The sequence below is a fragment of the Spermophilus citellus genome, assembly GCF_964194105.1.
Source record: "Spermophilus citellus genome assembly, contig: SCAFFOLD_356, whole genome shotgun sequence".
Classification (NCBI taxonomy): domain Eukaryota; kingdom Metazoa; phylum Chordata; class Mammalia; order Rodentia; family Sciuridae; genus Spermophilus; species Spermophilus citellus.
In genome coordinates, this window is record NW_027673116.1 from 45938 (window position 1) to 58784 (window position 12847).

General features: G+C 37.4%; 1 pseudogene across 1 annotated transcript in view; it reads left to right on the plus strand.

The window, feature by feature from the left end:
• Positions 1–12847, plus strand: part of LOC308640082 (electrogenic sodium bicarbonate cotransporter 1-like) — a 118080-nt pseudogene that overhangs the window by 21985 nt on the left and 83248 nt on the right. Inside the window, exon 3 of the transcript in view lies at positions 1813–1992. The product of the transcript in view is annotated as an electrogenic sodium bicarbonate cotransporter 1-like (transcript). The remainder of the gene's footprint in view (positions 1–1812; positions 1993–12847) is intronic.

Sequence of the window (12847 nt, forward strand, 5' to 3'; positions counted from 1 at the left end):
GTTTGATAACACTTGCAGCTGATATGCTGGGCTGTTTTTTTTTTCTTTTAAATTTTTTTTTTTAAATTTTATGGTTCTTCTGTAAAATGGACTTTCCACATGGAACAAAGCTTAAAGGGAAAGAAGAAGGGTTGTGTTCTGTAGGCACCTAATTATTTTACTGTTCAACAGAGGGATAATTGTAATTACAGGATCAGTTCTGAGATTTTTACTGAGTGGGGTTTGTGTAGTTAAAAATACTCAGAGCTAAAGGCCACTGTCAAACCAAAACATCCACAAGAGAAACTCTTCCTGTCTTGCCCAGGCATCCTACCAAGTGGTCCAGTGTTACATGACATTTATGGCATCTGTGTAAGGCACATGATGGAAAATCCTGGATTTAGCCTCTGCTTGACTTCCAAATAATTGATTGTGCATTGTAAATGTCAGTTTCTTGCTATAGACTGTGAGACCAAATCTATGAGTACTTGCTATAAAGATGGATGTATGAGAAGTACAATTATGCCCAAGAAAAGCCCCTTGAAAATCTGCGACTTCTCTTTACAGGGGTGGGAATCGTGGGAGATGCTATTATCCAACTAGGACCCATTAGTTTTCTTGTCAGACTTTTGCAGAAGAATAACTTGTTCTCTTTTTACTTTTGTATATTGAGATGCTTGCTCAAGAGGGGAATATGGATATGTGTTAGATGCATCTATGTATCCAAAAATGTTGGTATGGGATATATTGTTCTGGCTCAGTGCAGAACACTATTTGCTTGTAGTGAGGTAGCTTCCTGCCAATATTGCACAGATTTTGTGATTTTTTTGGTCTTCAATCTCATTCAGGGTAGAAATAAAATATCCTGTCATGTAGATGTTAAAGTAAGATGCACCTGGATACATTTATGTTATACTATTAACATGTTTTACTTGTGAGAAAGAGGATTTCTTATTTTCTGTTAGAGTAGAGGAAAGGGATGGTGGGGGGAAAGGAAGGAAGGGGGAAATACTGACAAATGATATTGGCCAAATTATACTGTTACATTGCGTGCATGTGCAAATATGTAACAATAAATCTCACCATAATGTACAACTATAATGTTCCAATAAAAAAATGGGAAAAAAGCCTGCCTTAGAAGAGATTAAAGGATAATTTCAAAGTTACTCTTTTATTTAATTAATTGGTGTTCAGATGACTTGATATTAAGAAACTATTGTTTCCTTTTCTCTTGTTTAAAAAATATATTTTTTGTAGTTGTAGATGGACAGTGTGCCTTTATTTTATTTTTATGCAATGCCAATGATTGAACCTAGTACCTCACATGTACTGAGCCCCAGACCCAGCTCTCTCTCTCTTTTTCTTGTAAAGAAAACATAACCTCTTAGGGGAATTTGGAAAGATAGATTTAAATTTTTTAAAAAATTAAAAAAATTAAAGTTTAATCTTACTTTTAAATTTACACATTCTTAAGTTTTTCATACCATTAATATTTCTAACACATAATAGTGCATGAAAATTTTCCAGTTTATTTTAGATGAAAATGTAAATTATTAACTCATAGAAGTAGAATGTAATTTATGTGAAATTGCTCAACTTGGATGAAGGATAATGAACAAGATAATTTTGCCTTCCCAAACATACAATTATTACTAGAATATTTATAACTCTCATTAAAACCAGTATCCCTGTACCTTGTATCTTTATCCTTTACATAAAGTAGGAAGTTAGTATATTGATATTAAATTTGAGGGTGACCACCATGAAGCTGGAGTAAAAAATTCATGTTTCATGATTAAGTTTTATTTTTGTTTCATTTTCTTTTTGTATTAGAGATGATTGTTGACCATCAGATTGAGACAGGCCTCTTGAAACCTGACCTTAAGGATAAGGTGACCTATACTTTGCTCCGGAAGCACCGTCATCAAACCAAGAAATCCAACCTCCGGTCTCTGGCTGACATTGGGAAGACAGTCTCCAGTGCAAGTAGGATGTTTACCAGCCCTGATAATGGTAATGAAGGGCCACTGGCTGCTGCTTTCTCTTACCTGTCTCAACTTTCTTCCACTTCTCGTCATCTTTTCCTCCACATTTCTTCCTTTTCCAAGTTCATATGCCACAGTCATCTCATGATACTTTTTATCCAGGGGGGCAGTTTATAGACTTGCTGGAAGGATTTCACTGCTACTGTAGGCTGAAAAAGCCATGGTGCCTGGCTTGCTCCATATATATCTCTTCTGATGGACTGATAAGGTTTGGTAATAACTATGATGATCCAACCACATTTTTCAGATGCATCAGGAAGCTTATATATCCTGAGTACCTCAGGTAGTATTTTTCAACATGATGGTTTACCAGAATTAGGAGAATATAGTAAGATATGATAAATGCCTTGAAATCTCATGGAATGAGGTGTTTTCTTGGTGTGTGACAGCATCCGGCCTATAAATGATCACTTCATAAAGTAAGACTCAATAATTTTTTTACTACTTAAAAAAAAACAACTTCTCTTTTCATAGGTTATAATCATGGGAAAATAAGTATTCAGGATGGGTTATTAACCCAATTATATAATAGTAGGGAAGGCACTATGTCCTATTCATACTTTATTGCATTTATGAGAGTTTCCTGATAAAAGTGCTATCTTCTGGATTATTCTCTTTGTTTTAAATAAATTTCATGATTGGGTGCAGCCTGAGAAAGGAGAATTTAATTTCCATAAAGCATGGAAAATGAAGGTGTGGTGGGCAGAGTTGCTAAGCACTGGGGTGGTAGAACTAGGTCTGTACTTCCATTCTTCCTATCTTGTTTAGTGTCAAGAGAAATGAGTAGATATGGGAGGTTCTATTTAATTGTGTTCAGTTGCACTTTCAGAACATGAACATGTTGTCATGGAAAAGGTGGATTGAGAGAATCGTGTAGACCGAATTCCAGCTCAGCCACTCTGCTTCCAGAAATGGGGTTTTCTGATTTAGTGTTAATGTAAAAAGTTGGAAGAGAGCTTACTACAAATGAACTTTTCAGTTATATTTCTTAAGGGAAACTGGTTACAAACAAATAAATAGAATAGAAATGCTCTTTGTAAAGAAATTTCACAGTGGTTTGGGAGGCTGAGACAGGAGGATCACGAGTTCAAAGCCAGCCTCAGCAACTTAGCAAAGCCTTCAGCAACACAGCGAGACCTTGTCTCAAAATAAAATACAAAATAGGGCTGGGGATGTGGCTCAGGGGTTAAGTGCCCCAGGGTTCAATCCCTATTTTAAAAAGAAAAATCACAAAAGGTAATCTAACCTGGAACATTCCTACTACAATTTAATGGTTCTACTGTTACCTGGAATATTGCTGCTGACAGGAAATGTTTTGGTTTTTGCGTGTCTCTGCTTTATTTACTGGTTTTTAAAAAAATGGTTTTTGAAGAAAAAGGTTGTTTAATGACTGAAAAGGTTACAGGGTGAATAATTTTAATAGCTGATGTTAAAATGTATTTCATTTTAAACAACCCATATTTTTGAAATTAAGGCAATTCAAATTGAAGTCCCTCTTGTATATCATATATAATAATACTCTTTCTCACATAAAATGAAATTTAAACAATTGGGAGTTTTTTTTTGTTTTTTTTTTTTAATCGTGGGGTTGGTGGTATAAAGAGGTAAGAATGTAAAGAGGTAAAAAAGTGTGTTGTGTTTTCAAATGTCATTGTATTTGTGAAGAGAAGAGGAAGGATGAGTACTGTGAGGATGCTTTCTACCACTGCAGTTCTTGGAACTGTAGGCAGAGTCAAAATTACAAACAGATGAGTTTTGGAGGCCAGTATCTCGTGGTAGCTTGAAATCGGTCCTGATATTAGTACTGACCTTCCACAGTATTTGGATGTGGAACACAGCTAGTGAGTTGATAGGGCTCCTCATTTTATCAGTAGATCTCTGTACTTCAGAGGAAAGTTGAAATTGCCTTTGTCATTCACCTTTTCACTTGTGAAATGTTATATGTGCTGGGCAGAAAGTAATAGGGAGGGCAGGCAGTTCCTTTCTGGCTCTTCAACGGATCACCTTACACCCTGAAGCATGGGATACCATTAGGTCTTTTAAAACCTATTATTATTGGCCCTTGTGTTATCCAACTCTTTTTAAAACATCACAGGCAAGATTTGGCTTTGAGAGATTCTATAGCAATGAATTTCATGTGCCTCCAAGGTACATTATTATAAATTATCAGATGGCGAATTTTTGGCTTTCTAAAGGTGCTTGTTCTAAACGTGCAAGTTTACACAGTTGCCTTTATATCTTGGAGTTTAATCACTTAATATCTTTAACAACTACAAAATGTTCTTAGAATAAACTTTTAAAATAAAGAATTATATAACTGTTGCTGCTATTTAAGCCTGAATCTTATGCCTATTGTAGTTGGAGCTATATTCTAATATCCTCATGTAAAGTCTAGATAAACTGAAGTCACCTTGGTCTTCTAGTACAAGTTGGAAAATAGACCCAGTGATATAGTCAGTTTTATGTGAGCAACAGTGTGATAAATAGCTGAAATTTATGGAGACACTTCAGAGTTGGGAGTTTTTTCATTTCCCAGAGGTGTGCTAGAGCCAGCTCTTATCTACTCAGAAGAGCCCATTGTTATCAAAAATTTTGCACACTGGTTAAATACAGCTTCTATTAAAAATTAAATTATGTAAGCAAGTAATTAAATAACATATTAAAAACTCATGTAATAAACACTCAAATTTACCACTTCCGACTTATTTCACTATATCTTATTGTAATCTGTACTCTTGAGGTAATTTCCATCTATTATTGTGTCTGTACGGTAGAAATACTATAAAATGGTCTGCTACTGTGCATCACTTCCCAGCGCTCCATGGTCTGGGAGTACAGAAGTCTTTTGAGAAGTGGTGTATTAGTCATCCCATCAGACCTAGATTGTGAATTTCCTTTTTTTCAATCCAATTTAATAACTTCATTTTTTATTAGTGAAAAGTTGTTTCTTCTTTCTAATAAAAAAGGTAGTTTAGTACTTAGTTTCCATGTCTATAAAACACACGATGAAATGACAAATGAAATGACATTATGTAAATGTTTAGAATATTAATAATACACAGTAATACACAATATATTTAAGCATGAGTAGGAAAGATTTCATGAGTCAGAATGGATTCTGGAATGATACCTGCTTTGTAGCTTACTACTGGGAGGAAACTCATGGATATAGTCCTGATTTATTTCTTATGCCTTTTAGTAAGTGATACCAACACCCATTTGTTAGCAAAGGGGAAAGGAAGCTGTCTTGCAGAATGGTCTGTCTCCTTCATTGGTTTTACTCCTGGCTCAATGGCTGTTGTGGACCCTAAACCACACTGGGAATTCATGGGCCCCATCAAATAGATCAGGGGTTGGAGAAGGTGCCAGCTCCAAGCAGGGTGGTGGCTCCTAGGGCTCATGGTGCTTCTCTCTGGCTTTTCCTGGATAGGGTCTCTTTTGTATATATAGGGGCCCATGGCCTGCTCCTGATTGGATCCCTCTGAGTTTTATCTTCAAATTACCACCTCCCCCTTTTTTTCTGTCAATGTGAGAAATGTGATCTCCTTGGTCTTACCAGTTTTTGCCTCCACTTACTCCTGAACCTGGTCTCTTCTTTCAAGGTTATCTACCAGGCAGGGGCTGCTTCCTAATTCTTTCCCACGTGTTTGCTTTGACATAGGCATAGAAAACTTCAGGTATTTAAAAAAAGGTTCTCTATTGCTGTTGTCTACAGAAACAGTGGTTAACAATGCAGAACAAACAATAGAAAGAGGGCTGGGGATGTGGCTCAAGTGGTAGTGCGCTCACCTGGCATGCATGTGGCCCGGGTTCGATCCTCAGCACCACATACAAACAAAGATGTTGTGTCTGCTGAAAACTAAAAAATAAACATTAAAAAAATTTCCTTCTCTCTCTCTCTCTCTCTCTCTCTCTCTCTCTCTTTCTCTCTCTCTCTCTCTCACACACACACACACACACACACACACACACACACACACACACTATTTCTTTAAAAAAAAACAATAGAAAGAAACCAGTGCTTTTTTGTTGTTGTTGTTAGTAGTAATTCTAGGCTTCATAGAAATGGAAGTAGGATTAGTAAGGCTCTTGTTGCTTTGGATGTGATTGAGGTTAGATCTATTGGAACTATTTGGTTTGAATACTGGATCAACTGCCTTGACATTGGCATATGTTGGGTCTGGCTGGGATCACTGCCAGGTTTGGCAGCTTTCTCAGTCCCTTTAGCAATTCTTAGCTTTTGGTCTGGGTTTTAGATTCCAGTTAGCCCTGTTGTCTCTGGCTGGGTTGTTCTACTTTGCTTATTCCACCACCCCTGCCCTGGACTCTTAAATTCAGACATGTACCTGAATCAATGGGTAGGCAGGCATTTCCCTAACTTCCTTCAAAGGTTCTGCTCCTCTGAAGCAGGCCATCATGCTTCTGAGATGAGACAGGTGACATTTTGCATCTTGAGGCCCATAGCATCTTAAGATGAGAGTTGTCTTCCCAGGTGACTTTCTGTGTATTAGTCAGCTCCTTCTGAAAACCAGCAGCAGATATCTGTTTTGTTCTGGATTCTAATTTCCCATGCATTTGCATAGCACATGTAAATATTCTGGCCAGACCCCAGGAATGATCAACCTCTTCCCAACTTTAGAATAAATTAACCAATCCATGGAAAGTGTCTAGAAACATGTCCAAAAGAGATTATTCCTTAACAGCAGTAGCTGTTATGTTTATTATTATAAACAAATTTCTCATTTACTCATCAGGCACTCTTCCTACTTTACTTTCTTTCCTCCAGGCAGTGACTGATCTTCTTGATCAAAACTGTTCAAATCTTTTAAACAATAACTCATTTTTCTCAAGGGCATTCCTTCTTAGTGTTTGCTAGTCTGTTCTGTTCTTGAAGGCAACAGAGAGTCTGGCTTAAGAGACACAACACTAGTGAGTGCTGGTTTTAACACCAAAGGCCGACTTCACTATCTTTTTCTAGAAGTCATGATGCTATCTTTTTCCAAAGGTTTTATTCAAATCTTGCTAATATTTGGTAGCAGCATGATTTTGAGTAGTATACATAATCTCCCCAAGCCTTAGTTTTTGTATCTGTAAAATAGGGTAGGTAGTAATATCTTATTCATTGTATATAACCAGAATTAAATGAGATATCTTTGTGAAAAGTATTCATTAAGAAGTACATGAGATTCCTTTATCAGAACCAACTTATTCAGAAATATTTTAAGGGAAAAATTTCATGACCTTCAGATTTAAATTTGAGGACAGAGTTTCAATTCAACACCATTGTTTTGTTTTCTGTATTTCTCAGTTTTTGTCCCATATCACTCCAATATGAAAACATTCCTGCAGTTTTTTAATAGTGTTATTTTTGTTATCAACTTTACATTTACTAAAAAATGTTTAATGTGTTGACACTTAGAACTTTATAGCATTTTTAATTTAGGGTAGAAAGACTAATAAGTATGTGTGAGCAATGACAGTTCTTAGCCATCAATAACTGATGTATGTACAGCAGGATGTCACCATGAGATGAACATGTTTTTTAATTTTACTAATTGTTAGTCTGTTTTATACAGCCAGAATGCGGGTAGAGGAAAGGAACTGGAATGATTCTCTTTGTCTTATCCTACCAAATACAAGCACTCTTCTTTATTCTCCCTTTCCAGGAAAAAATTGTGTATTTAAGGGACACTGAATGATTTGCTGCTGCCAACCCAGAGTAAATCTTGCAAAACTTGAAAGCCTTCATTGATCCACCCTTGCAAAGTCTTCAACTGCCCAGCCTCATCTTGTGTTGAGAGTAGATGGGAGAGGAGGTGCAGATCTGGGACCATGTCCTGATCTCTATGAACAAGAGAGAGAGAAGAGGAGAGGGAGGAGAGGGAAGAATGAGGAGTGATGAGGATGTGAGCCGGGTGGACTCCTGATTATGTCTTCCTAAAAGAAGAAAGGGGAGAGGATGTTAGTCTTCCAAGAGTAATTAAGCATGCCTGTACTGCTTGAACCCTGTTTCAGTACAAGGGACAAAAAGAAGATCTTTACTGGTGTGTGAACCTGATTTCTTAAAAATCACATTTTGAGGTTAAAGTTGCATTTAGTTTTTAGTGGATATTGACAATGATACTTGTATTTATTTATGGAATACAAAGTGATGCTGTGACATATGCATCCAAGGTAGAATAATTGAATCAAGCTGATTAAGGTATTATTCATCACCTCAAATACTTATCATGTATTTCTCCTGTTTACTTGAAACATTGTACCCTTTGACCAACATCTCCCCATTTTTTCAAATCCCCAGCTTCTGGTAAGCACTGTTCTACCTTCTGCTTCTATGAGCTATTATTTCAGAGTCCACATGTAATAAGTGAGACAAGTGATATTTTTCTTTCTGTGTTTGGCTTAACAGTTTCTCCAAAAAGCCAAAAATTTCCTCTTTTTTAAAAAAAATAGGACTGACAGTACTCTGTTTTGTTGATGTTTATCACAATTTCTTTATCCACTCATCAGTTGATAAACACTTAGGTTAATTCTATAACTTGGGTATTGTGAATAGTGCTACAGTAAACATGGAAGTACAGATATCTTTTTGGCATTCTGATTTCAGATCTTAAAGTTGAATTTGAATTAGGCCAAAATTGCTGTCTGTAGTGTTTTCCAACATGGTTCAGACTGTTGAGCACAGGAAACATCATTCTGTTAATGATAACCTCCCATTTTTATTTAAGCACCTTGTATACACTGGACATATGCCAGGCATTGTTGTCTACCATATTTCTAATGTATGTAAATAATCTCCATTTGAAGATGAAAAACCTGAAACTCAGAAATGTAAAATAACTTGCACAAGCATAATCAATGGAGGATCCAGTGTGCCTAATAGCAATATGATAATTACACTACAAGGGGAATAAGCTTCCTCAACCATAATTTATTTCCCACACATTAATGAGTCCAGTTCTCTCATTTTGTGCAATCATGAGATGTTGAAGAGCTCTGGTAGCTATTCTTTTTGTGTGTGTGTGTCGATGGACACAATACCTTTATTTTGTTTATTTTTATGTCTTGCTGAGGATGGAAGCTAGTGCCGTACAAGTACTAGACAAGTGCTCTAACACTGAGCTACAACCTCAGCCCCCTGGTGGCTATTCTTTATTTGCAGGAATACACATCAAACATGGCAGACTGTTGATTATCTTATTGGCTTTCTAAATGAAGATTTCTATGCAATGTATCTCAAGGGTTTATTGGTGAAATACTACTATAATATTAGGTAAAATTTAATGGTGAAATAACAGTGGGAGTGCATAGTAAGTGCTTGGTAACTATTTAAACATACAACATTGCATCCCCCCCCCCAAATTATACAATTTTAACATAGATAAACTTCTTCTCCTCTTAATACTATTGTTGAAAAAGCATTTTTCTGGAGAAGTTTCCTTGATCTGTTTGCATGAGTCAAAAAGAGACACGTTCACTTGAGTAGATTTAGGATGGATGTCTTTGAACAAGTTGATTTCCAAGGGGAACATGAATCATTAAGCAAAATTTTTGATTCATAACACAATCCAGATATTGGAAACCATCACTCAAAAATGTTTAGAGGCATAGCTTTCGTCATCAAGTATGACATAAACAAGATTCTACCTTGTTCGTGGCAAACATGATTTAAAATTTGTAAGATGCTAGCAAAGCTGTTTGTTTTGTAGCTCAAGCATCAAGGACAAAAATGAAAGAATTTTTTAAAGATGCACACAATATATCATTACTGTGGTCTAATTATGAAAAGTTCAGTTCCAACTTTGGGAACAAGTTTTTAAAATTTGATGTTTGGAGTAAATTTATGAAGAAAAAAAAAGTAACAAGAGAGGGTTACAGTTTGTGTCTCTTCCTGCACAGAACACCGAGGGCCCAACAAATCAAAATGTTAGAATTTGCCAGTAAAAGTAATGGATGCTGTGAGCCTCCCAGTTTTCGTGAGGGTGAGCAGCCAGATGGCTCCAATCAGGCTTTGCTAAATCACAGGTGCCAAGTCTCTATGGGCATTGCATTTTCATGCCTGTCTTTGCAGCCAGGTTCTTTGCTGGTATGTGCCAGGCTCCATTCCACCGTCCCCTTAATGAGGAGGCTCAGCATTAGTGGAGGCTGTGTATGCAAAAGGGAGTTTCCAGATTTTGTTCCCAACAGATACTACACTGACATGCTGAGAGGAGCAGAGAGAGAGAAGCTGTTGGAGAAAGCTAGTTACCAGCATCTTAGTATTTGAGCAGCAGCTGACTTCTCGTACTCACTTTAGTGTTGAGTCATGACATCAGTGATAAAGTCTTGGTAGCTACATACTCGTGAGAAGCTAAAGGAATGTGAGTTTACATTGTATTACCAGTCTCTTTCAGTTCTCACGGATTTGGCATTACATTCAAGCCCTTGTTTGGGCCCAGGCAATTGAGTGCCAGTTGTATACATTCTTCTCACGTCATTTAGCCAAGCCTGCAGGAATATTGGCTCTTAAAACAGGGCACTAAGTCATTAAAAGAAACAGGAGGTGAGACTTGGTCAGTTTGATAATATACATTTCTAAATGCCTCCCTCTTGACAAAAGCAATTTTGGAGTACTCTCAACTGGTTCATTTCCCTTTTTCATTTTTCTTAGTGCAATAAAAACTTGCAAAGAAGTTCAATTATGGGAAACAATTAAAAATTCAGATTGCAAAGAGAAGACATCAGATTTGCCTCAAACAGGTGCTGGCACAGATGGCCTGCTCACAAGTCCTGGCTTTATTTACAGCTTTTAAACACAGACAGATAAATTGACAAAAATGTTTCTGGATTTTATAATGTGCTGAATGCCCAAATTTGGCTATAAACTTACATTAATTTTTAAATGGTTCAATTTAAAACCTGACCTCCCAAGTCACCAATAGCCTATTAAAAAAAAACTGTCTGCCCTGTCTTTTGCACACTTGTATGAATAGAATGATCTAATATTTGCTCTTGGTTGGATATGTTTTGCTTATTGCCTTGATCATGTTAATGGCTATATCATTAAGAAAAAAAATACTTCTCAAGTCAAATTGTACATAGTCTGATGGTTAGGTATTTACTCCATCACTGCCATTCCTTAAAAGGATCATTATGCTGTCCATTTCTTTTTTTTTTAATTTTAATATTTATTTTTTAGTTATCGGCGGACACAACATCTTTGTTTTTTATGTGGTGTTGGGGATGGAACCCGGGCCGCACGCATGCCAGGCAAGCGCACTACCGCTTGAGCCACATCCCCAGCCCCTATGCTGTCCATTTCTTACTAGCCTGAGAGCATGGTGCTTGATGAAAATAGCAAGACAAATGACATGAAGCCCAAAGCCTAAAGGAAACTGTCCTCAGGAGGAAGTCGAAGGTGTTATCCAGTTGATGAAATGTACCAGGAGGAACAATACTGTATTTTTAGCTGCATCATTATTTTATCCTTACTTATTTTGTGGTCTTAAGATTTTGCATAGGTGCACCAAGTATAAAAATGGTAGTAAAATAAGTATTAAAAGGCACAAGAAAATGAAGATTTAATATGCATTTCTAAGCGGGCCTCTATTAAGATATTATTTATCCTGGTGTCATATTGCTGGAGAACTGAATAACAGAAAATTGGGAGCCACTTCTGAATTCATCAAGGAAAATATTTCAGAAGTGGAAGTCTGAAATGTTGCTTTCTACCTTTCTGAACAAGATCCATAGACGGGTCTGTTGGGTAGATCATCAAAAAGCTGCTTACTAATATGACATCGTGTCCCCTGTGCTTTGTAAAACTACGTGTTACTTCCCTCTGTGTGTGCTCATATGGTACAAATTATTAACAGTCTTTCTCTGACATCTTGAGTTTGGTGTTTATTATGTAAATCTTTCTTTGGGAAATAATCCATGTTTTGTGTATAAGACCTGCGGGGTGAATCATCCATTGATAATTGGGGAACTATAATGATTGAATGTAATTTTTTTTTTAACTTTTCATTCTGTGTTGGGATATGTTTCATTTAAGGGTGCCGGGTCATGGGAGGGGGTGTGTGTCATTGTAATGTGTCATTGTTCTCCTTTAACACGCTTGTGTGATTTGCTTTAGCATTTTTTCTTCTTAATTAATGCTTCCATCCTCATCCTTGCTGTGGCTGCTCATGTGTCCTCCTCCTTCTCCTGTCTTCTGCTTCTGACACTAAAGCCCGCAGCCCGCTTGAGAACTCAGTGCTCTGCCTAGCAACCCGCACCTTGGACGATGACCCCCGAGTGCGGCGCACTCCCAGCGTGGGATGGCTAAGTAAGTCAAGGGTTGGGGAAAGGGCAAGGATGGTGGTGGGGGAGGGCGGGAAGGATGATGATCTCTTGGCCATGGAGTGGAGGGCATCCTCTGGCTTGCCTGAAAGGGTAAGATGTAAGAATTCCTAAGCTCATGATTACTGATGGATTGCTTCTGCTTCCAGACAGTACAGGAATAAAAAATTCTCTGGATCATCTGCTGGAGTGAATTTGAGTTGAGAACCTTGTGAATCAGTGGGAAGGGTGTGAGAATGGGGTCAGGGCTGATACTGCAGCCTGGCCTCTATGCAGTACTTGTCAGAAGCTCAGGTCCCTCATGCTGGACCTTGTTCCTTCAGAGGATTATGAGCAAGGTCACTTGGGATGAACTCTCTGAGGGTGGTTGGAACGTATTCAGGAGCTAGATAGGAAGAACTTACTAAGTTAAGGACGTAAGACCCTGAAATACTGATTACATGCCAGAGAGCCATCAGGTGCTAAGAACAGTAAACAAAGAGCTAGAGATAAGAAAGAATCTT